Source organism: Myotis lucifugus, unplaced genomic scaffold, assembly GCF_000147115.1.
Source record: "Myotis lucifugus unplaced genomic scaffold, Myoluc2.0 scaffold_194, whole genome shotgun sequence".
NCBI classification, from domain to species: Eukaryota; Metazoa; Chordata; class Mammalia; order Chiroptera; family Vespertilionidae; genus Myotis; species Myotis lucifugus.
The window spans coordinates 952,880-979,053 of record NW_005871242.1 but is presented as its reverse complement, the minus strand read 5'-3'; the positions used below and the strand labels follow the sequence as shown (position 1 = coordinate 979,053).

Genomic DNA, 26,174 nt, shown 5'->3' with positions numbered 1-26,174 from the left:
ATATGTGGAATCTAATGAACAAAATAAGCTAACAAACAAAATAAAAACAGACTCATAGATAGAGAACAGACTGACAGCTGTCAGAGGGAAGGGGTGGTGCAGGGCTGGGTGAAAAGGTAAAGGGATTAAGCAACAAAATAAAATTCATGGACCCAGACAACAGTGTGGTGAGTATCAGAGGGAAAGAGGAGTGGGGAAGGTAGAAGAGGGTATGGGGGATAAATGGTGATTGAAGAAAAAAAATGGTGATGGAAGGAGACTTGACTTGGAGCGGTGAACGCATAATACAATATACAGATGATGTATTATAGAATTGGACACCTGAAACCTATATGATTTTATTAACCAGTGTCACCCCAATAAATTCAATAAAAAAGAGAAAAAATGCTTGACTAGGTTATAATGCCTGGAAACAACTACCTGAAAGATGACTAGTTAAACCATTTAGCAAAACAGTGGAATATTGCTGCATTTAAAATGACAGATATATGGATTAAGTAGATATATGGAGAATTCGAGCGAAAAATTAGAAAATTGTGCTCATAGTGAACACAAACACATAAAACCTATGTCTGTGCAATGACAAAGGCTGGAATGAATTTAGAAAATCTCTGGCTGTACGTGGGTGATCTATATTTTAATTTTTGGTTTATTATATAGTCCGTCCCTCCTTATTCACAGGGAATGTTTTCCAAGACCCCCAGTGGATGCCTAAAACCATGAGTAATACAGAACCCTATATATGCTATGTTTTTCCTATACTATGAAAAAGTTTAATTTATAAGTTAGGCGCAGTAAGAGATTAACAACAATGATAAAAATAGAGCTCTTATGACAGTATACTGTAATAAAAGTTATGTGAATGGCTTTGGGGCCATTATGTAGTAAGAAAAGGGATCCTTGAACCTAAGCCTGCAACACCACAGCTGTCAGTCTGATAACCAAGATGGCTTTATCTCTTGAACATATTTTTGGAAGTTTGCCTCCCCAATGCATTTTGGAAAGTAGTTTTAAAAAAAATGTATCTTCCTTTGTAATACTTTTAGCAAAAAAAAAAAATAAAAAAATAAAAAAATAAATAAATAAAAAGAAAAAAAATGTATCTTTATTGTTGAAAGTATTACAGATGTCTCCTATTGTTCCCCATTGACCCCCACCCCCCACCCCACCCTGCACCTCTCCCAGGCCTTCACCACACTATTGTCTGTGTCCATGGGTTATGCATATATGCATATAAGATTTTTGGTTAAGCTCCCCACTCCCACTCCCCAACTCTTGCTTCTGCTGTACTTGAGAAATGCTTATCCCAGAAATAATTGTCAGCTAAAACCAGAAATAATTGTCCGCTAAATACGGAGACAAAAATCCATGAGAGAAATTATTCTTTTTTTTAATTAAAAAATTATGTATTGAATGTATTGGGGTGACATTGGTTAATAAGGTTATATAGGTTACAGGTGTACAGTTCTGTAATACATCACCTGTATATTATATTGTGTGCTCTCTGCCCAAAGGCAGTCTCCTTCCACCACCATTTACCCTCCTCTACCCCGCCTCCTCCCTCCTTTCCCTTTGGTAAACACAATACTGTTATCTGTGTCTGAAATTTTTTTTTTTTTTTTTTTTTTGGAAAAGGTGAAGGGAGAAGTTGTTCTTAAAGTTTTCAAGTCCCCTGTTGGCTACATCCCCCCCTCCCCCCTCCCCCCAAACCTGGCGTTGTTTCTTTTCTTTTGTGATAAAGAAGGTTTTATGGATTTTGAAATGGTTTACAATTGCCTTATTTAGTTGCTCTTATTTCTTATGTCTCCCCAGAGGGTCACAAAATCTATCATTTAAAAGGAGGAAATGATGTGTTTTTAGTGCAAGGAGAGAATAGCCACTTTAGAGAGCTAACAGGGGTGGAATAAATGGAGTCTGGCACCTATAGCCATGACATCCTAAGTACTTTGGATCATCTCAGATGTCAGAAGCTTCACAGGGAAAATAGAATGAGCTGCTGGGCGGCGGGGTGCCTCCTTTTCACCACCTGAAAGTCCAAATCAACTCTGTAGTGGTGCTGAAGTGAAAAGATTGTCCGAGTGCTTGGGAGAACATGGCGGCCCCGGCTGAGAAACCTTCCTCCTCTCCTGGCCTTCCCTTGGGCTGGCTCTTGGGAAGAGAGCACCTTAGGGAAACAATGAAGGGATTTGCTAGGTGTGGAGGGGGCATCCAGGTATTAGAGGGGATGGAGGAAGCTTTGTGTCTGAAGTATGTTTGTTGTCAAGGAAAAAATGTTTTAAAAATTATATTTTATTGATCTCAGAGGGAAAAGGAGAGGGAAAGAGCAATAGAAACATCAATGATGAGAGAGAATCATTGATTGGCTGCCTCCTGCACGCCCCCCTCTGGGGATCAAACCCACAACCCGGGCATGTGCCCTGACCAGAAATCCAACTGGGACCTCCTGGTTCCTAGGTCGACACTCAACTGCTGAGCCACACTGGCCGGGATATCATGGAAAATTTTGGATCCCAGTTACAAAATATAAGGAGTGCTCCCCAAAAGTGGCCTGGAAGAATCACAGAGTTGGAAGGAGTCTTAGAATTTGACTAGTCCAAACCCTTAATTTTACCAAAGAGGAAACAGATTTAAGGAGAAATGGCTTGCCCACGTTTATAGTCACGGGCAAAATCAAGTCTGTTGATGTGTGGCCATTTCTGTTCTTGCTCTCCCTGGCTGTAATCCCCCACCTTCCACCATCACTTCATTAAGGACCTTCTCTGCTGCTACCAAGCAAAAGATCAGCCTTCAGACTAATAAATGCAGTTGTTTGATGCAGAGTTTTTTTAAAGTCATCAGAGGTCTGACTCAGCAAATAACGATCTATAGCATCATCCCATCATCCCCTGTGTCTAGCAGAGGGAGAGAAGTTTTCTTTCAAGAGCTCAAACTAGGTTCATATCCTAGGTCCACCCCTGAGATGGTGGATGACACTAAGCAAGTATTTAACCTCTTTGAACTTCAATATTATCATTTTAAAAATGGAGGATCATAATAGTACCATCTCTTAGGTTCCTTAGGTGAGGATTAAATCAGCTAGTCAGTTAGATTGGGGTCTGGTGTATAGTAAATCCTCAATAAATGCTAGCTATTGTTATTACTACTATGAGGGTAGTTAGAACTATTTCTGTCAAAAATTGTAAGGAAATAAGAAAAATATTTTTTAAGGGAGAGATTGGTGCTCAGAAACACTTTTCTGGGATTAGAAAACCTGAACTTCCAGCAATCAGAAATCTTTATGGGACTATTGTAGCTTTTTCCCCTGTAGCTTTGCATCCAATAACTATCTTAATTACCCCCAAATTTCAACTGTTACTTATTTTAAAATTTTTTTCCTGATTTTAGTCTCTCTACTCAATAATTTTTATAGCTTTGTTGAGGTATAATTGATATACAATAAACTCAGTATACAAAACAATTTGATTAGTTTTGATATACACATGAAACCATCACCAAAATCAAGACAATGAACACATGTATCACCAGGAAAATTTCATGTCCCTTTTGGGAATCTTGCCATCCTACCCCTTCTGGTCCCTCCTGGCCCCTCCCAACCCTCCACTCCCATTCATAGGCAAAACTGATTTGCTAGAATTTATATAAATGAAATCATACAGTATGCTTGCTATTTGTCTGTCTTCTTTCACTCAGCATAATTACCATCCATGTTGATCTGTGTACAAATAGTTCATTTCTTTTTATTGCTCAGTACTCCCAAACTGGCCGTAGTATGGAGTGAAAATAATTTTTAAATAAATAAAAATATTTACTGATTAAATATCTGTTTCCTTTTCTTCCCCCTCCCCCTATTTCATTGTTAATCCGTATACATAGTAAAGAATATACAGCAATTGTAGGTCCCCTGAGAATAACACCCACTTATATTTCGTATGCATATTTTTAAAATGGTGTCTATAAGCAATATTACTATTTATTTGAATGTTGAGATTAAATTTTTCTCCTGTCTTGTTGGCTCTCAGTATAAAGAAAGCATCCTTCCATTGGCCTCATCCAATGAATTGACTCAAATTCAATTGCATAAATATTTACACATAGTTTTCATTTTCATGGTGAAATATTTATTCTGTTCAGTCCTTTTTTGAAATTGTAGACAGTGTGTTCCCAATTCCCTCTCAGCTGGAGCATAACATGAAATAAACTAAAAAATTGATACAGCAAAAGTAATACATTTGTAAGATAATGAGAGATCATTTGGGAGGCAAGTCCATTTTTGTAATGATTTTTTTTGCCAACATCATAGTATCTTTCAACTATTGACATTGCTGCATCTGGGAAGGAAGAGGATAAAAATTCACATTCAAAATGCCCGTTCAAGTTTGGTGAAAGATTTAATTTCTTCATCTATCACCATGTCACCAGCCCTATGAATACTATAGATCATGCCTCAGTGCCAGAAGTACGGAGACTTGGCAGTCTAGAGGGTAGCATTTAGCCAGAGGGAATCATAAAGAAGACGGAGAAAACAAACGTTATCCATTCTGCATCTCAAACTTGTGTCCTGGGCAATTGTCCTGAGTGCACTCTACCCAAGAAGCCTGGGAATGCAGGCATTGAAAAATAGCCCGTAATGGAGATGTATATACGGACCTTAAAGATGCTGCAAGGATTCTAGTGGCAATAGATTTTTATGGAGAACGATAAAAAGTAAGTGCAGTTTCTGTATTGGAAGATAACTTGGAGATTATTTGGCCCACACTTTTATGTTGCAGGTGACTTGCCCAAGGTCAAACAATAACTCACTGGCAGAACTGGGACTCGATCTGGTATTTATGAACCACACACTTGTGCCCTTCCTTGTTGCTACTTCTGTTCTGTTGGGACCGGTCTGTTGGTGTGGAGGGTGTTGGAATACATGATTTGTTCTTGTTGGGCACCTCATGTAAAGGCGCCTTTTGCCTGGGACAGTGGTCGGCAAACTCATTAGTCAACAGAGCCAAATATCAACAGTACAACGGTTGAAATTTCTTTTGAGAGCCAACTTTTTAAAACTTAAACTATATAGGTAGGTACCTTCAACTTTAAATTCAGTTTTAAATTCACGGTTTTCATCTTCCGTTTTTCTTTGCTTCTTCTTTGTAGCCATGTCAAACAGGGCACCTAAAAAAGTGTTTCATTTTATAATAATAAAACCACCAACACAAAAGAATTACGATTCTTAAATTGATGACAAAAATACCTGTAGGATTTGCAGCTGGTTGGAAAAATACAGGTAACTTTATGCTTCGAGGAGGTACTTTTGTCACCCACGCGTGATTGGGGACGCGACTAGCACTAACCACTGCACAATGAGACTGCTGACTGACTGGCTCACTCAACTCTGCATGCATCCGGACGCGCCTCCCCTGCACTGCGTATCCCGCGGCCCGCCTGCGCCGCATCTCCTGTCGGCCAACCGACCGACCCGACCGACACCCCCCACTTCTTCTAACACCACTTCTTCAAAATAGACTCGCGCATGGGCCACGAAGTTTCAATCGCACTGTTCGTGCGCGCCCACACGTGGCATTTTGTGGAAGAGCCACACTCAAGGGGCCAAAGAGCCACATGTGGCTCGCGAGCCGCGGTTTGCCGACCACTGGCCTGGGACATTGTATGCTTGATGAACTGCTCTTGAGATTATGTCTTCTTTGGGCGTGAGTTTACTTTGCTGAACGGAGAGTTGTGCATGCTTGACTCTGCTATGTGTCAGAGAGACCATGACAAGATGTAACACTTGTTTAATGGTTAAACTCATGGTTTTGATTGTCAAATGATTCCTATCATCAAGTAGTCTGGTAAAATCTTTCTACTCAGAAAAGACATAATTTTAATTCTTATAAGAGCTTGTACTATTTTTAAGCTCCCCTTTCCAAGTCTTAACATCTAAGTCTAAATGCTGTAACATAGCCCATCTGTAACATATCTTCTCACACACAGGGATTCTCAGTGTGGGGGTGGGAAGACAACGGATAAAGATCATCTTCTTTTACTGAAATCACTGATTTAGTCCAACGCCTTTATTTTTCAGATCTGTAAGTGGAGACTCAGAAGTTATAGACTTGTCTAAAGTCTTATAGTAAAGCATTTAAGATGATGGCTTAGTCAGTTTGGGCTGCTATAACAAAACACCATAAACTGGGTAGCACAAATTTATTTCTCACAGTTCTGGAGACTGGAAATCCAAGATGATGGTGTGAGCATGGCCGGGTTCTGGTGAGAGCCCCCTTCTGGGTTGCAGACAGCTGACATATCTTTGTATCCTCACATGGAGAAAAAAGAACTAGCTAGCCCTCTGGCCTCTTCTTCTAAGGACACTAATTCCAGTCATGGGACCTCCACCCTCATGACAGAACTAGATCCCAAAGACCCTACCTCCAAATATCATCACGTTGGGTCTAGAATTTCAACATAGGAGTTTGGAGGGGACACAGTCAGTCCACAACAGATGAACACCCAATATCTTGTTCTGCACAAAATTATCTGTAGCAAATCTCTCTGAAACACTGTTCATGCCTCATTAGCGTCTGTGATGGTACCTAGCATGTGTCGAGCAGCTGCAATATCTAATAGGAGCAGGGCTGGCCAGAAGAATTTATTGGGAGAGGGTATCTCATAAACTGAACAATTGCATGTGAGTATAACTGTGACACTGCAGACTGTACTGGGAAACGGCTTTCTTTTATGGAGGTGCATCAATTGTCTGTCTGTATCTTAACGGATTTAGGAGAACAATTGGGTTATTGGTCTCACAACCAATGGCAAACAGAGCAATTTAGTTTCTCTTCAAGAGACTAGATATTGCTCTGTTCCTCTCCAATCCAAATCAGACTGTCTTTCTTTATGCTCTAACAGCATGTAATTTGTATCTCTATTTAGCAGGTGAGTCATTTCCTCCTTCATCATGTTAGTGGTTCCCATGTTGATAATGTGGAGATGATTCAAAGAGGAAACTCACAGGAACACCCCCCTCCCCCAGCATTGCCTAGCTTGGGAGGCACTGGATAAATCTTTGGAGTATAAGGGAAAATTATTTGATACCCTCAAAGGTAATAAACCCATACATTTTAAAAGAGACTTGAAATAATTCAGTAGTAAGATAATTTTGTTCATAGTCTTGATAGTTCTGCTAATAGTATCTGAGATGATCCCCATTCACCAGAGTAAGAAATGGAAGGGAAGAAATAATAGTTACCTGCACTGGAAGGATTAGGAATGAGGAACAGATATCTTCTCGTTTGGTCTGCTTCTGTACACATGAGACCAGGACACAGAGACCCTGTTTTTCATTTCACAGAATAACAGAGAACAACATTTTGGGGGAAGAACGCATGGCTTTTAAAGTTAGTTGTGCCCTAAAACCTACTATTTTCAGTAACATTATTTAATGTGGAAGGAACGTGGTCAAGAATATAGTAACATGTGATTTGTAATGTGTAGCATCCGAGAGCACTTTCTTTTCAGAAACATATTCTTGAGAAAGATAATTTTGGAAGTTGGCTACACAGTTCCTGACCCTAACCCTGCTCTGTCTTCCAGGGCCATAACAGAGGACGCCATTGATTTATACAAATAAAAAAACATTACCATCAAGATTTAAAAGCACACATGTTATTATCTACATGTGCACAAAGAAAATCTCACGAGGCAGCTTCAGTTGGCAGACACATATCTAGTCTCTTAGCGCTTTTCATTTATTATTTGAGGCACACTGATGATGAAAGGGCTTTTTAGTCTTCCCTCCTTATTTTTCACATTTCAGGAACCAATGTGTCTGACATATGGTTTAGTTTAAATAAAGATTTAACGATTTACATTTGTGAAGGTGAGGAAGCCTTGGAGCTTACAAGGCACCTGGATGGGTATTGTCGCACCATTGGGCCAATTGAGTTTTTGAAGTTCCTTGGAGATGAAAATGCTGGGAACCTCCCCTTATTAATTGTACATTGAGTAGAACCGGTTCCTGTTCAACTGTTCTTGATCTCAGTGTCTTCATTTTCAGCTGCTCTTTTCAGTAGTTGGCTTTTGCTAGTCCTCTTTTAGCATGATGACAGCTGACTTATTCATGGAGTACTGCTAATAGATGTATGACAAACTCTGTTACTGTGGGGTGGGTGCGGCAGACTTCCTGACCTTTAGAATCCCAACTGGGACTTTTCCAAAACCCAAGGATGTGATGTTTCCATGGACATTCTCCAAGTCACTCTCATGCGCATCTTGCTTTCTCTCGCTACTATAACTAGTAGTTTTACTATAACTAAAACTCAGAAGCTCCTCTATCATCCTCACACTCTGTGCCAGTCTCTCGAGAACACATTGGGCATCAGATGACGGGAGAGGGGACCTCAGACCTGGATACAAGTATTTAGACTGAGGGAATGTTACTGAGAACTATTTTTTTTGAATTGGACAAAGCAAGGTACTATATCTACTCTGTGTACCATCCGTTGCTTTGCTGGATTTAGTTTTCATTTTTAGCACATTCTTATTGTCTATTTCTTTGATACTCAGGAAGACTTGACCAAGAGTGTGCTTTTGTCACTGTGATTTCTTATGAAGAATGAGGGATTCAGGAGATTGGGGAGGGTCTGTGTTCCCACGGCCTCAATGGCAGTCTGCCAGGTTACCACGTTAATGAAGCGAGCACCTACCTCTGTTAGGGAATCACACACGAGGACTAGCACCTGTAGATAAGGCTGCATAATAGAGAAAGTAAAGGCTTGTTTTCCTTTCTTTTTAGAGTTTAGGCTTATTTATTTACTAGAGGCCTGGTGCATGAATTTGTGCACTGGTGGGGTCCCTCAGCCTGGCCTGTGCCCTCTCACAATCTAGACCCCTCAGGGGATGTTAGACTGCCAGTTTTGGCCCGATCCCCAGAGGCCTGCGGGAATCAGCCCAAACCCGCAGTCTGACATCCCCTGAGGGATGTAGTAGTGGGCCAAGCAGCAGGCAGCCAGGGAGGAGCCCAAGCCCAAGCCCTGGAACTGCACTGCTCCTGCTCATCCCACCCCACTGCGCCTGCTGCCAGCACTGCTTGCTGCCACGGAGGTGGAAGAGGCTGGCGCTGCCTCAGCTGCGCTCACTAGTCTTGAGCTAGGTGATGCTCCCACTGTGGGAGCACACTGACCACCAGGGGGCAGCTCCTGCGTTGAGCATCTGCGTTGGTGGTCAGTGCACATCATAGCGACTGGTCGTTCGGTCGCATAGGCTTTTATATAGATTTATTTATCTTCATTTGTTGAAATTATTACAGATGTCCCCCTTTTGTCCCTTATTGACTCTCTCTACCCTATACTCCCCTTTCTCATGCCTTCACCACACTATTGTCTGTGTCTGTGAGCTATGCATATATGCATATAAGTTCCCCAGTTAATCTCTCCCCACGTACACCCCACCACCCCTCGCCTTCCCTCTGAGATTCGTCAGTCTGTTCCATGCTTCTATATCTCTGGATCTATTTTGTTCATGAGCTTACATTAGATTCCACATACAAGTGAAATCATGTGATACTTTTCTTTCTATGACTGGTTTATTTAGCTTAGCATAATGCCCTTCAGATCTCTCCATGCTGTCTCAAAGGATAAGAGATCCTTCTTTTTTATGGCTGCATAGTATTCCATGGTATAAATGTACCACAGCTTTGTTATCCACTCATCTATTGACGGGAGTTTAGGTTTTGAAGTCAGAAAAATCCCAGTTTTACCATATACTAGTTGGGAAAGTTTCATAACACCTTTGAGCCTCACTTTCCCCATTTGTTAAATGGGAATATTAATGCATGTATCCATAGCATTGTTGTGGGGGTCAAATAAGTTCATATGTAATGCAGCTAGCACAGTGTATGGAACATGATAGGTGTGCAGTTGAGGTTTCTTCCCTTTCTTCTAATGGGGGATGTGTCCAGTTGAATACACCCACCTGTCCTTAGCATGTGGTTCACCTTCAGGAATCCTCCCACAGTGAGGGGAGTCCTGTCAGTGGTTCTGCCTTCCTGTCTCTTTCCTTTTCCATTTCTAGCTTGAGATGACGACCTTCTTGGGGAACATGATGTGTGTAACTGCTAAGGAGACAATGTACTTCCCAGAGCCAAGGATCAACCTTTTAATAAGTTCTTTAGTAGGAAAAGAGGGAGGAGCTGAGCCACCCTGTGGCTTTTCACCTGCAGTTCGGCATTCCTAGGACCAGACTCTTGGAGGCTGGATGAATGTAAACGACAGTGTGTAGATGAAAAACTAAACCTTTCTCTTCAAGTTTTTGGTGTGAGAAGAACGAATTAGATGATTAATAATCATGTGGAGGTATGAGCTGAAAGTCTACTTAGTTTCATTATTAAAACAAGAGTGGCTTGGACAAGCAGCTTTTTGGCTTCTTCTCGAATCTCTGTCTGGTTCAGCCTTCTCGCCTCCACTTCAGCCTCCACCATGTCCACAAGGGCGACCCAGAAGACCTACAAGGTGTCCACCTCTGGACCCCGGGCCTTCAGCAGCCGCTCGTACTCCAGTGCACCGGGCAATCGCATCAGCTCCCCGTCCATCCTTTTCCCGTGTGGGCAGTAGCTACTGAGGTGGCCTGGGCACCAGCATGAGTCTGGCTGGGGGTTACGGTGGGGCTGGGGGTATGGGGAGCATCACAGCTGTCCAAGTGAACCAGAGCCTGCTAAGCCCCCTGAAGCTGGAGGTGGACCCCAACATTCAGGCCGTGCCCACCAGGAGAAGGAGCAGATCAAGACCCTCAACAACAAGTTTGCTTCCTTCATCGATAAGGTGTGGAGCCTGGAGTAGCATAATAAGATTCTGGAGACCAAATGGAACCTCCTGCAGCAGCAGAGGATGACTCGCAGTAACATGGACAACATGTTCGAGAGCTACATCAACAACCTTCGGCGGCAGCTGGACACGTGGGTCAGGAGAAACTGAGGCTGGAAGCAGAGTTTGGCAACATGCAGGGACTGGTGGAGGACTTGGAGAATAAGTACGAGGAGGAGATCAACAAGCGCACAGAGATGGAGAGTGAATTTGTCCTCATCAAGAAGGATGTGGATGAAGCTTACATGAACAAGGTAGAGCTGGAGTCCCGCCTGGAAGGGCTGACCGATGAGATCAACTTCTACAGGCAGCTGTATGGAGAGGAGATTCGTGAACTGCAGTCCCAGATCTCCGACACATCTCTGGTTCTGTCCATGGACAACAACCACTCTCTGGACCTCAATGGCATCATCGCTGAGGTCAAGGCCCAGTACGAGGACATCGCCAACCGCAGCCAGGCTGAGGCTGAGACCATGTACCAGATCAAGTATGAGGAGCTGCAGACGTTGGCTGGGAAGCATGGGGATGACCTGCATCGCACGAAGACTGAGATTTCTGAGATGAACTGGAACATCAGCCGACTCCAGGCTGAGATCGAGGGCCTCAAAGGCCAGAGGGCTTCCCTGGAGGCTGCCATCGCTGATGCCAAGCAGCGTGGGGAGCTGGCCATCAAGGATGCTCAGTCCAAGGTGGCTGAGCTGGAGGCCGCTCTGAGAAACGCCAAGCGGGACATGGCCCGGCAGCTGCGTGAGTACCAGGAGCTCATGAACGCCAAGCTGGCCCTGGACGTGGAGATCGCCACCTACCGCAAGCTGCTGGAGGGCGAGGAGAACCCGCTGGAATCTGGGATGCAGAACATGAGCACCCATACCAAGACCACCAGCGGCTACTCGAGGGGGCCGAGGACCCCATCTATGGGAACCTCACCTATGGCCTGGGCTTCCAGGCCAACTTGGACTCTGGCAGGAGCTCTGGCTGCTTCAGCCGCACCAACTCCTCCAAGACGGTGGTTGTGAAGAAGATTGAGACCCGCGATGGGAAGCTGGTGTCTGAGTCATCTGATGTCCTTCCCAAGTGAATGATGACTGCGGGCCCTCCTGTCCTCCAAGCCTTGGGAAAGGAGCTGTGCCCGGAAGCTGCGGGCCCAGGAAGCCCCGCCTGAGGCTCAGCCCCAGTCCTGGGCTCACCTTGGGGTGGGGGAGTTTACTGCCTGGGGGGCTGCCTCTTTCCCGTGCCCCCAACTAAGAGCCAAATCAAGTGTTGTTTTTTTTTCCTCCCCAAAATAAAGTCTCAGATGGCTCTGTCAACGAAAGAAAGAAAGAAAGAAAGAAAGAAAGAAAGAAAGAGAAAGAAAGAAAAGAAAAAAAAGAAAAGAAAGAAAAGAAAGGAAGAACAAGAGTGGTTTGGAATAATGGGGATTTCACCCTGCTTTTATTTAGATGGCAAAGAAAATTTTTAAGGATAGCAGGAAAGACCATGCTGGCGACTTAGCCTCCAAAGCTGCCCCCTGCATGCTAAAAGCCGGAGAAGAAAATTTAAGTGGCTGAGAGTAAGACGAGGAGATGGAAAGCCAAGTTATAAACTCATTTCAACTCTTGGCCTGCAGGCTCTGGGGTAACATTTGTTGTCAAGGGTGGAAAACAACTCAGATGCGGGTCCATGTGATTATTCTACTTTGGCATTGCTGCCTTTCTGCCAACTACAATTCCATTTAGACATAGATTAATTAGCCAGGCGGGAGGGAAGTGCGCTCTGGGAGATCAAAGCCAGAAGGGGCAGGGCTGCAGCTGCAGCCTGTAGAGGGCGCTGCCAGGGGGGCCGGAGAGAACCCACGGGGCCGACCCACTGGAACAGGAAACCCACAGGATACTGGGGGCAGTGTGTGGATACCCGTGGACGCCACACCTCTATAGCGATGCGCCTCATTCTCCTGCTGACCTTGTTAATGGCTGTGCCTCAGAGAAAACCTTCAAACTGAGGTGAAGGAAGACACAAAAATGTGACAGGTCAGCTTCAGCCTCCAGGAGGTTGTCCCCATGAAGAAAGGGCTAGTGGCTGCAGGCCTGAGTGGCTTCAGTCTCTCCCTTTGGCCGTGTGTCAACATGCTGCACCCTTTTTAATTCTTGCAGTAAAACGGGCACAATAGTTCTTTTTTTCGCTATTGCTTGAAGTAGAAAGACAGGTGAGATAAAATCTGAAAACTCTTGGGAAAGACAGGCTCTGTGGTAACTAATTGAAGATGGCATGATTAACACATTGACCAGGAGGGCGCAATCCCTTTTCCAGGGTATTGCCCTTGCTGTTGCTTCCAGAGTGCCTCGCTTGTTATCTCTTTTCCATCTGTTTTTTATCTTCCTTGACACATCTATGTCCTCCAGTGGAATTCCTTCGAGGCCGGGCTGGTGTGGGGGCACGTGGTGTGGCCGAATCTCTCCTGCCTCATTCTGCTGGGAAGACAGGAGGGCGTTTGGCCCGGGGCGGGGTTGGGGCTGCTGTCCGCTGCCCCGAGGGGGGCCGGCGTGCACGCCCACCCAGCCCGGAGCTGAGCTCCTCCGCAGCATCAGCTGCGTGGGGCCGGAGCAGCGGCCGGGGCAGCGGCTGGTCCTGGGAATGTGGCTCTCCTGTCCGCCTCCGGATTCTTTCCTGGGAATCTGGCTCTCCTGTCCGCCTCCGGATTCTGGGACGTGCGCTCCCTTTCCTTCCCCCGTGGAAAACTTCCAGGAGGGTTTGCTGTTTTTTTAAAAATCATTGCATAGAACCATCAGACAGAAACCTGGTGCGCCGAGCGCGGTCCTTTCAGAGGGGGCAGCACTTCAGCTCCTGCCCCACCTGGCAGCCGGGGGCCCCAGTGCCGCTCCAGTCGCTTGGTTCCGGAGTTGGGTAGGACGCAGCCTGCGCGCGGGCGGCGGGCACGATTCTTTCTTGCGAGGTTTGCTCTTTCCCACTCCTCTCTATTTTTTTTAATGTTCTTTATCAAGTAAATATGAGTCCTCCGCTTTGCTTTTACACACACTTCTTCATGGCTTTCACTACTTATTAAACCTTGATTCTCTGAGGTTTTATTTTTTTGTTTTTTTAAACAAATGCTTTTTATTTTACCCGTTAAGATAGGGAAGGGAGAAATACCATTCTAATTTTGGGGGCAATACTTTAGATGCATTGTATTTTAAATCCTAAGTGATTTAAAATGTTACCACCTCTATTTAAGACATGGAAATGAACAGGGGTACCTCCCATTTCTTTTCTTTATTTTATTTTGTATTTTTTTTTTGTATTTTAGAGTCCTTTCCATTTCAAGCAGAGAAGCCGAAGTATTTTTACCCAGTAGAGGAATGATGTAGTTCCACCCATAACCTTCTTTTCTTATATGCTTCCAGGTAAGTGAGTCTGTTAATCATAAATTACTTAAGAAATGAGCTTTGCATGGTTTGATTGAACTCAGTATTCTGGCTGTGTTTGAAATATGTTAATTTCATTTCTCTCAATAGTTTGATGAATAGCAAATTATTTTAAGATATGAATACTTTTTCAAAGTAATGAAATTACTTGGCTGCTTTGAATCCTTTTATTCATTTTGTAAAGCCATGTAATCTACATTTGACTTTACCAACTTCTTCAGAATTTCTCTCTTCCCAAAGTGGCAAATGACTTAAACCAATCATGTACTTAGAAGAACGACATGATTCTTTAAAAAATCTGTTCACTTGAATAGGAACATTTGTTCTCCTTTTGGAAGTTGTGACAGAATATTAAGTTTTCTCAAATATTTAGCCCATCATTTTTGACCATGCCACACAATAATAATTTAAATAAAATGGCTTAGGAAATTGAAGAATGATCATCCTTTCTAACTTATAACATCAGAGGGGTATACTTTCTAGAACTCTGGGAGACTCGTCCCCTAATGGATTACATGGTTGGTTTTAGTGTGGGGACCAGTGTAAATCTCTGGAACGTTGCTTTAGTTCTGCTCTTGTAACCAGTAATTTTGTGTTTCTCTGCAATAAGATATTTTATTACATTTGGCAAAACTAAACTTTTAAAAAAAGGAACCTTGGGGACATCATAGATGTTGAAATGCAGCAGCATGAATTGGGAAGTTATAAATATGGTTCTTATTTTCAGCAGAGCAAACCTTTCTTGGTTTTCTTTAGAAATTAGTCAATAGACATCATAATGAAAATAGGTAAGCTGTGCTCAGCATATACTTATCACCAAGAAAACTCCCTTCGCTCTTCCTCTTCATTTAACAAGCTTCTATGGAGGTTTTGTTCATGATTTTGTATTTTTTGTTTTCACCTGTTACACTGGTTATGATTAAAAAGTGGAAGTCAAAACATTTGATTTTGTATTAATGAAGTGCTTTGTACTAAAACAGTAGAGTATGAGGAGTTTAAAAGGGCTTGCATCTGAGTTGCTAATAATAGAAAAATAAAAACAACCTTGGCCAGAGGTTAATAATACACGCAAAAATAACCAAAGAATAATTTTTCACAAATTCTTTTCTGAGTAGAAGGTCAGGAGGTTAAGAAGACTGAGTGATTCAGGGCCAACCTGTCGGGCATATGGAAGTGTTCTAATTTTAGGTTTTGTGACCTTTAATGTTTTTATAAACGACTTGGATGATGTAGAAGAGAACAATGTCATTAGAATACAATGTAGACTATAATTATTAAAACCTTGAGATAACTGTATGAAAGAACCAAAGTAAACTATTGAGGTCTACTTTGGCCAATGCAAAGTTAAAGGATGTTTGTGCCCTAATATGAAGCTATTAGAGTAGCAAGACAGGAAACGCTTGTGGGGGGCGGGTGGGAAGTAAAAGGGCAGGGCTGGACATCACAAGGTGGGTTTTAGTGATGGTCACAGTGCTGTGGGTCCCCCGGCAGAGACACAGGATGTTACAGACAGAGAGCCGAGTCTCCACCAGGGCAGTGTTAGCTTGGGAGAGTCAGTTTTCCAGGAGTTGCTCCTATCGACTGAGTCTTTTATAGACTCAGAGTGTGGACCTTCAGCAGACCTGCAAGAAATAAGCGATAAATTGGGAAAAGTGTCAGGCTTGTTTTTCCCTCTGGTGGGCAGAAAATCCATACCAATGTATGGTGGTCATGGAATGCAATCAAGGACAGGTTTGATTGTGAAATGGAATTTTTGGACTGGAACCTGGTTTCTGTGTCCGCCGGAATCGAAGAATGAATCCACGGACAGAAAGTGGTATACAAAGGTGGAGATTTATTGAAGGACAAGTACAGACTCCCACATGGGGAGAGGGAAAGAGTCCCACAGAACGGACTCCCACGTGGGGAGGGAAAAGGGTCTCACTGAGTTCCTTTTTCTTATGGCTTATAAAGGCTGCAGATCGTGGTCCCTGGATATTCCCTCTGATTGGTCACTATTCCCTTAGACTGGTTACTATAGTAACTCCTGGGCTCAAAGGTCAAACCTCACATGTCCCATGTGAGGTTCTCTCTGCCTCCTTCCTTATAGTTTTCCTATTCCCTTTGGGCTTTCTTCTTCTTCTTCTGGATGAAGGGCTTCCTTCTCTTTATTTTGTAAATATAGACCTTTTGCTGTTCCCAGCTCCCTCATTTTATGGAAATGTACTTGTTGCAGCTTTTCAGCTTTCCTATTCTATGGAAATATACCTTCTGCTGCTCTGCAGCTCTGTGCTTCCTCCATGGTCCCCTTAATTTCCAAAATTTCTAAAACTGCTCCATTTTACCCCTAAAATTCCTGTTTCAATTGTTTGATCCAAATATTTAATAACAGGCCATAAAAGGTTGCAATACGTACATCAAGCATGTCAAACTTGCGGCCCAAAACGAATATTTTTGCGGCCCAGCCAATATAACAGTATGTAAGAAACTTTTTAATAAAAATTTCATAACTTATTTTTTACAATATCCTGTTATACATAATTATTAACAACGAACTACAATAATCGTGTTGCATTCATTTCCCTTACGCACCTTATGCTCAGGCGCACCATTTCTCTCCACTGATACTGGCAGCGAATATTTTAGCAGCAATTGCCACGTCATTAGTTTTGGACTGACTTGTTTGGTGTGGACAACAGGAAATATTTCACTTTTGGAGAACAAGAAAAATAGGTTTATTTGTGTTACACTTATTAATTTGTGCAGTTATTCAGTGTCTGGTAAGTTAATGTTCAAGAAAAAATATTAATTTTTATTAAAATGTCCTATTTTATGTTAACGATTATTCATTTATCTCAGCCCTTTGTATTCAGCATGTCTCTATCAAAATAAACTTACGTTTCTATGAAAATTGAAGCTTTTGTTTTTTTGCGGCCCACATAAACTTCAACCTTGTTTATTTGGCCTGTGTTAGCCTTTGAGTTTGACATGCTTGACGTACATCCTTGTGTCCTACACACGTCCTTCACAGAGCTTGTTCAACCATGGTTCCTTCTCAGTGAATTGCTACTCATCATGTTTTTACCCCATCTTGTTGGTGTATTGCTTTTTTTTTTTAAAGTATATTTTTATTGATTTTAGAGAGGAAGAGAAAGAGACAGAGAGATAGAAACATCAATGGTGAGAGAGAATCATTAATTGGCTGCCTCCTGCACACCCCCTACCAGGGATCGAGCACGAAACCTGGTCATGAAACCGTGACCTCCTTGTTCATAGATCGATGCTCACCATTGAGCCACACCGGTAGGGCATGTTGGTGTTTTGTCTCTCCCTATCCTGAAATGCATCCACGTTTCCACAAGGTGTACTGTTGTGTTGCAACCTGTGCTCCTGGTCACACCCTTTCAGGTCTCCCACCTTCCATCTCTCTCTCTTGCCTGTCCCTCCCCTACTCATTGTGACTGCTAGAAGCTGTGTTGGTCGCCAAACTCTTTTTTTCTACCCGGAATACTTTCTTCCTTCCCATCCTCCCACCCCCAACCCAAGGAACTTTTACTCCTCCTTCAGCAGCCATCTGTGGAGCATTCCTGTACGGGTATCTCAACACTTAGACCAGCGGTCGCCAACCGGTGGTCCGGGGACCACTGGTGGTCCGTGAGGTCCAAAAGGTTGGCGACCGCTGACTTAGAAAAAGCTCCTGGCGCCTATGAGACACTGAAGAAAGGAATGAATGGGTGACAGGGTGAGTGAGTGAGTGGAAAAGTGAACAAAGGGATGTCCTGGACCTGAAGGTGCCTCTTTTTATTCCCTTAACCCCTTCCACACTCTTCTATGCTGGCACGTGTCATTGCATTATCATTACTGTTTGCAGGGTGGTCTCTCGGACTCAGACCTGAGCAGGGCACAGATCTCGGTCTTCTCATTTTCATGGTCTGGTTAGTTCCTGTGTAGTTCCTGGGGAGTAGAAACTCTGTAGACAGTAACCTTATAGGTCTTTGCAGTTCTGTGAGCCCCTGTGATATGACTACCAGATAAAATAAAACAGTAGTAGATGCAATATTTTTGGAACGAAGCAGGTATTGTAAGTAAATACTAATCCAAAACTATAATGTAGTAACTTGGCAAGTTGCTCACGTTTGAAAAAGCAGAGACTTGAGTAGATCACTGTGTTTGATAAATGGCCTTCTTTTGGACTTGCCGTAGGCTTTGAAAGTATTTCCATATAATGGAATGAGGTGTGACATCAGGTCTGTGGGCTTTTAATGAGTTTCAGCGTTTGCTGCTAGGCTTTTAGTGCGTACCTCTGAGCCATAATTTGTTTTTAGCTACTCCGGCCAAGGGCCAGGAGATTCATATTGGCACCAGAATGGGTATCCAGCGATGCCTGACTTCCGGTGGGTTTTCATTTCTTCCTTTTGATTGACACTTAATTAGGCCTTGTGTTATTTTCTTTTCTGTTCCTTTGAGGCTCTGCATATTGAGATTCCCTCTTCATCGAGTTGGTGTCTCGCCTCTGAGGCTGTGCGTCACCCTCTCATGTCCACATCTTGATCTGCTGTCCCCTCTTGGCAGTGCCTCTCCTTCCTCTGTGTCCTGACTGTTCCTTCTCTAGGACTCAGCTCTGGGAAGCCTTTCTAGAGCCTTGGCCTCGGGTGGGGCTGGGCCATTGTGTCCTTCTCGCGCCTTATTTTCCCTGTTACTTACAGTTGTTTACCTGTTAGATATCTGTCCTTTGGCCACCGTCACCCTCAAAGGAGGCACTGACTCTGCGTGGTCAGCATGTAGCATACGTTTGTTCATATTCATACTGGAAAACAAATGTTTGAATGAACTTCCGGTATCTGAAAACCCTCATCAGAGCCTCGCAGTGTCAGTGTTTTAACTTGCTGAGTGCTTCACAGTGTACCCATCTTTCCTCTACCTTCTTTCTTTTTAACATTTGTATTTTCTGTGCTACCATGGAGGGGAGGGAGTTGAACCCAGGTGGTCTGGCTCCAACCCCAGTGCCTGCTTAGTTAAATAAATTGTTTAAAAAGTAAGTCAAAGAAGGTTGGAAGCAAACCAAATTTCCATTGATAAATGAGTGGATAAAGAAATGTGGAGTGTGTGTACAATGAAATAGTATTCCACCTTAAACAGAAAGGGTATCTGACACATGCTGCAATGGAGATGAGTCTTGAGGACATTATGCCAAGTGAAAGAAGCCAGTCACAAAAGGACTTGATTCCACTTATATGAGGTGGTAGTCAGATTCCTAAAGACAGAGTAGAATGGTGGTTGCCAGAGGCTGAGGAGAGGATGGAGTGTTGTTTAGTTGGCAAAGAGTTTCAGTTTTGCAAGATGAAAACTTCTGGAGATTGGTGGCACAACAGTGTGAATGTACTTAACACTATTGAACTGTATATTTAAAAATTGTTGAGATGGTAAATCTTACGTTGTGTGTCTTTTACCATAGTTAAAAATAACAAAAAGTAAGTTAAAGACATTACTTTAAAAAATATAATGAATCTTTCTGTCAACTAATGATTATTGGAGCCAATTCAACACCAGCAGGTATCCCCAATTGGGGGTGCAGTGAAGAAGGAAACTTTATTCAGTGCAAACAGCTCAATTGTGATACAGCTTGGCTGTGAGGCAGCCCTGGGGCTAGGCGGCCAGGGCCAGGCCCCTCTCTGGTTAGATTGCTCTTCTCTGTGCTGGTCTGCTCTGCTCTGCTGAGACAGTCCCGGTTTTTTCAGCTCAGCCAGGGAGACAAAGTCTTCAGTCTTAGGTGGGAAGGGAAAGTGTGCTCTCAGAGCCAGAAGGGAACTGGCTTATATGGACAGAAGTCCTTATCCCTGGTCCCTTATTGGTCTGTCCTCATGCAAACAAGGACTCCAAATCCCACAACTTGATTGGTCCAAAAGGCACTGTCCTGATTGTTCATAGTAGATTTGTTCTGGTTGGTCGAGCTGAGCAGTTCTGATTGGATGGGAAAAGTGTCAATCCTATTGGTTGACCTAGGATCCCAGGAACTCCTTTATATGTTTGAAATAGGATCCTAGGAACAGTGTGGGCAGGCAGTTCAGTGCAGACGCAGGTAGGTCAGTGCAGCCTTCTCCATGAAGTGCAGTCTGCATGAGAGGCCCCTGTGTAGAAATGGCTATGAGGCTCTTTAAAAAAAAAAAAATTTTGAGCCTAAGTAGCCACCAGGAGCCCTTCTATGTAGGTGTCTTTTTCCCCAAGGTCCACACTTAAAAAAAAAAAATTTAAATTAAAAAAAATAAATCAAAAGGGATTTATTTTATTTGGAGACTTTTCTTTCTCTGAGCTTTATTTTTCATTTGCTCAAATTTTTAAATCACTTTTTATTTTAAAGTATATTATGTAATAAAACATACTGTATTTACCTTGATAAGATCTTTGAAATTTAATTTTAGACCTTGTTATTTCTTTTCTTAATTTGCTTATATTTGCAGTTAAAATCAGTTTCAAAATTACCCACTTCCTCACTTGTTTTTCTTCAACAAATAGGATCTTATTGCTCATCCAGAAATGCTTGTACGACACTTAAAAATTTATTTTTATGATTAAGAGCAGAAATGTTTGGTCTGACACAGCAAGAGGGCATGACAAACTCCAGGCTTTGATTTGACTGTTCTAAAGAACCAGCTACTTGTCTTTTTTTTTTTTTCATCACACTAATGGACCTTTCATGTGGAAAATCATGACTCTAAAACTGTAAATTACACTCGGGTGCTTGAAAGAGCACCATTTCAAAATGTTTAGCTGACACTTAGGAAGCAGTTCTCTCTTCACTCAAAGGCCCTGACCCGCTGTGTAATAGCTTTCCTGAAGAACTGAGAGCGAACCTTGAATCCGGTCAGCCTAGGTTTACGGAGAAGGGAAGGCAAGGAGCTGATGGGGCTGGGTGTGAGGGTTGGGGGGCACATGGGGATGAAAATCAGAGATGGAGGGTGGACAAACGAAATAATTTTAACCTTCTGGAAACTTGCAGCTCAATTGTGACTTAGATCTTTATAGCATTACTAACATGATCATATGGTCAAGGGCACCAGAAAAAATAAAGTTCAATCCAAGTTGATGTTTTAATTTTTTCCTGAAGTTCGTTAAAAATATATGGTAATTAGAAATATTAATGTTTACATATAAGTATTTTAATAAAGAGCTGCATATTTTCGCCCGGCTGGAGTGGCTCTGTTGGCTGTGTATTGTCAGGTGCACCAAAAGGTTGCAGGTTTGATTCCAGTCAGGGCACATACCTAGGTTACGGGTTTGATCCCCATTCAGGGTGCGAATGGAAGGCAACCAATTGATATTTCTCTCTCACATCTCTCCCTCTTCTCTCTTTTCCTCTCTCTAAGCATGTCCTTGGGTGAGGATTTAAAATGAAAAAAGAGTTGCATATTTTCAATTCAAGAAACATATATTGAGACTTACTACGCGTTAGGGTTTGAATGCACTTTGTGGTACCGCGTGCATTGGAATTGGATTGGAATCCAGTCTCTGGTGAAGGTGTCAGTCATCTGCAGAGAAAGGAGAAAAATACAGTGAAGTTTTCAAGGAGGTAATATTCACTTTAAAGGAATAACCTTTACTTTGAAGTTCTGGTTTTTTTTCTTATGTATTAAAATTTGAAATATCTATTTTTTAAATAATATAATGGTAGTTAATATTTAAAGTTCTGTTTGTTGGAAAATTAAAGTGTTGGATATAATTTAATAGGATTCTTGGTTCTAAGAAACAGAAATCAACTAGACTAACTTAAATAGGAAGGCAATCTATTGGGAGAATTTTCCAGAGAATTGATAGGAGAACCAGAATCTCATACACAGTATAAGAAACACTGGCAGCCAGGGCTGCTTGTACCTTTAAATATGTTTTCTAAGTTTATAATATGTGCCAAAACCCCCCTTGTCCCAAGCCTGTGAGAAATATGCCAAGAAATGGAGGTCTTGATATAGGGAGAAAAGGGATTAAATGAAAATTAGATTAAGGACCATCACACAATTTATGACATGTGACTTTTATGATAATTTATTGCAACAAAGCGAAATAAAACACTTACCTATAGCCTTGTCCTAATTTGGGTTCTGACCTAAAGTTGGAGTGAGAACTGTACTTGGGTGTAGATTAGCTGATTACATATGGGCTGGTTGAATGGAACCTCCTGATGTTTTGATAAGGAAGGTGATAAAATGGCAAAGGATTTAAGTCTTCAGTTCATTTCAAACAGTATTTTTCTTCTAACCTCTTTTCTTAGTCTATACCTTCCTCCTCAAGGAAGGTCTCTAAATTTTCCCTGAGTAAAATCAGGGAGAAAGTTGAGACAAAAAAGTAGATGAATGAAAGAAGATAACTAAATTTAAAAAAAAATATGTTTCTATTGATTTCAGAGAAGAAGGGAGAGTGATAGAGAGATAGAAACATCAGTGATGAGAGAGAATCATTGATTGGCTGCCTCCTGCATGCCCCCTGCTTGGGGGGGGGGCGGGGATCGAGCCCACAACACAGGCATGTGTCCTTGGCCCTTTAGTCCACAGGCCGACGCTCTATCCACTGAACCAAACCGGCTAGGGGCAAGAAGACAACTAAATTTGAGGAAGAGTCAAAAGTGCATCAGAGAAGTAGCTTCTTGGTAACCCTATTTGCTACACTTCTAATTTCCAGTTATCCATTGACTCATTTCGGTTTGGGGGACAAAAGCAAAAGTGCATAGCCACCAACGTGATACTTGTATTCAGCATGATAGGTGTATTCAGGTAGTCTTCGTCCCTTTGAAGCAGAATGAAGGTGGTATCTAGACATTCCCTTTCTACTGAATTCCTTCTTTAAGGTAGGGGTGCACATGGCTATTGAGCAGCTTGGTGTTGGGGTCATTCTTGAGTGTTTCTGGAGGAGAGGCAGTGTAGCGTCACAGGGCTCCAGACTCAGGATTGGAACCTCAGTGCTACTCCTCATTAGCAGTGTGAGTTAGTACAAATTACTTGTCCCCTCTGACCTTCACTTTCTGCATCTGGAAAATGGAATGAATGGTATTTTTTAGAGTTGTTTTACGGATTGAGATTAATGTTTGTGAAGTACTTGGCACATAGTAGGTATGAAATAAATTCTTATCAACATTAACATTCTATACATTTTTACATTCTGAAAGCGAAAAAAATCTCTGTTCATTGGTCCCTCCCTTTCCCTTTCCTTTCTTACATAATTGAGATAATTCAATTGTTTGTTGGTTCATTGATTAGCTAATTGGATATCAACCATGTGTCAGCCATTGCAAGTTGGTGCCGGAGATTCCGGGAGGAGCCTGACATCCTTGCCCTCACGGAGCCCATAGTGTGGTCCATGAGCCGCTGCAGCTGAGTGTTCTGGGATGCAGATCCCTCCGTATTTGAACCCTCCAGAAAGGTGGCAGCGACCAACACAACGAGGGGAGCTGGAACCTGGCGGTCCTGGCCCTTCCACAGGGCCACGGTGGCTGCTGCTGCCACTGTGACTGCTCAGAGAGGTGGCCCAGGAGCTGATCTCTTTTTCCAAGCAGCTGCTCTTTGAAAAAGAAACTTCCCTATTTCCACCATATTTTGGAGCTTGACCAACATGTTTAGGTCAGAGGTTTAACTTTCTCAGTTCATGATGCCATTAGCGTCTCATTAATTTTTCCAATGCCCTTGACTAAAAGAAATGGCTGTTTTATTTTTATTTTTTTTATTAGTTAGGTCCACTAGTTTATGAGTGTGTCCTAACAACTTAGTAGCTGTTTGGAAAAAAAATACAATAAATTGAAAGAAAAATAGTTTGATCTCATTCCTAAGCCCAATTACTTAATAATGGGATGTGTGCATCTCTTGGGCACTGCACAGCTTCTAAAACGTTGGAATCAGATTACAAACTGCCACTTCATTTTGTGCAGCAGTTGCTTTTTATCACAGTAACTGCTGAAATGTAGTTTCGCAAAGCGGTGATATCATCAGAAGGAATGTAGCTCAATCTAATGTTGAAATGTGAACTACCTTGAGCTAGGAGTTTGCATGATGTCCAACAGGTGTCTAGTAACACATGCTTTGCTTGGAAACTTAAAATATTCTGAAGCACACTGTGAACTCTCTTTGGTGCCCTGGGGTGCCTCAGTGCACAGTTTGAGAACCGTCAATTTAGGGATAAGAATCTGGGGATGTTTTATAATCCTTCTGTAGCCATCAGCCTCCCAAATAGATGCCTTAAGGGCAAGTTAGAGGTTAAATAACTGTAAGGAGCCAGATTTTAATTTCACCACACACGGACAGGAGGCAGAGATGACATTTCAACCTAATTGGCAAAAGATGAAAATTCCTCCTTTCATTTATGATACGTAGCAGGGAAAGGTCTGGTTTTCACCTCGCAGCCAGCCAGCATTGCACCCTCTTACCAGAGAATCAAAGGATTAGCTGTTTAATACATTGCTTATTTGATAAGATGTTTTTACTTGAGGTTTTTGCTTGGCTCACTTACTATTCTCCCCACAGCGGCTTATATTCCATGGAGTGAGAATTTGCTTGTAAATTATTTTAGCATTATCCCTTCAGGCTTTGGGAGAAAACCAGGGTTATAATAAGGTTTATATCTTTGTGTAACAAGATACAATAGCCGTGCAAATTAGCTAGATCCTAGTAGAAATTAGATCTAGGTGATACAATCATTTTAATTTTTATGAGCTTCAGCTATGAAAAGACTTTCCTGATAGGAATTAGGAGATGTTTTAAAAATTGAGGTAGTTTTGGAACAATAACTAGAGGTGACCTGTTCTACCCAGTCCAAGGATTTCAGAGTAGAGGGTCTTGGCAGACAGCTTTCCCATCAAAGGCACCTTCACTGTCTTACCCGGCCTATTTTCAAATGAATGGAAATCAGGGAGCAAGTCACTCTAGATCAGCGGTTCTCAACCTGTGGGTCGTGACCCCTTTGGCGGTTGAACGACCCTTTCACAGGGGTCGCCTAAGACCATCCTGCATATCAGATATTTACATTACGGTTCATAACAGTAGCAACATTACAGTTATGAAGTAGGAGCGAAAATAATTTTATGGTTGGGTCACAACATGAGGAACTGTATTTAAAGGGCCAGAAGGGCCCTAACTGGTTTGGCTCAGTGGATAGATCGTCAGCCTGCGGACTGAAGGGTCCCAGGTTCGATTCCGGTCAAGGGCATGTACCTTGGTTGCGGGCACATCCCCAGTAGGGAGTGTGCAGGAGGCAGCTAATCAATGTTCCTCTCTCATCAATGTTTCTAACTCTCTATCCCTCTCCCTTCCTCTCTGTAAAAAATCAATAAAATATATATTTAAAAATAAATAAATAAAAGGCCAGGAGGTTGAGAACGACTGCTCTAGATAATCCTTAAAAGAACGGACTGACATGGTGTCCTGAAAAGGGCCCCAAACTGGGTGTAGCAGATCGTGGTCCTGCTCCCAGCTCAGCTCTCACAAGCCCGGTGACCTGGGCCAGGCTTGTCCTGTGCCGTGCAGGATGCTCAGCATTCCTGGGCCTACTCAGCCATCACGTCAGCCAGAATGTTGCACCCCCTGCCCCCAATATATTTCCAAACACCCTGGACTACTGTGCTTGAGTTAGACTTGATTCCAGTCCTCATTTAACAGATGAGGAAAGTCAGGCTCAGATTAGCAAAGGGCCCATCTACAGTCAGACGTACAAGCACAGCTAGGACCCGGGTCCCCTGCCTGCCTGCCTGGAACTCATGCCGTGCACAGAGCTGCCGAAGACATTTCTTTCAGCTCTACCAATTCAGAATTTGGGGGAATCAAAGGGAGATTGGAGTTACAATCATGAATAAACCTTGAAAGAAAATGGAAATGACAAAAATCCAGTTAACTTGCTAAAAATGTAGATTCCTAGATCTGGAATAAAAGCTGCATGATGGCAGCTTTTTAATCTCTTGTTCACTGCTGTCTCCAACTCCTAG

At 42.7% G+C, this 26,174-nt stretch overlaps 1 protein-coding gene and 1 pseudogene across 3 annotated transcripts in view; both read left to right on the top strand.

Annotated features, from left to right (window-relative positions):
- CSGALNACT1 (chondroitin sulfate N-acetylgalactosaminyltransferase 1) overlaps positions 1-26,174 on the top strand; it is a 252,115-nt gene that overhangs the window by 81,685 nt on the left and 144,256 nt on the right. For all 3 annotated transcript variants that reach the window (XM_023760843.1, XM_023760845.1, XM_023760844.1), the window contains one exon: positions 14,122-14,218. The gene's annotated coding sequence lies outside the window, so the exon portion shown is untranslated. The remainder of the gene's footprint in view (positions 1-14,121; positions 14,219-26,174) is intronic.
- LOC102436285 lies at positions 10,415-11,966 on the top strand (annotated as a pseudogene).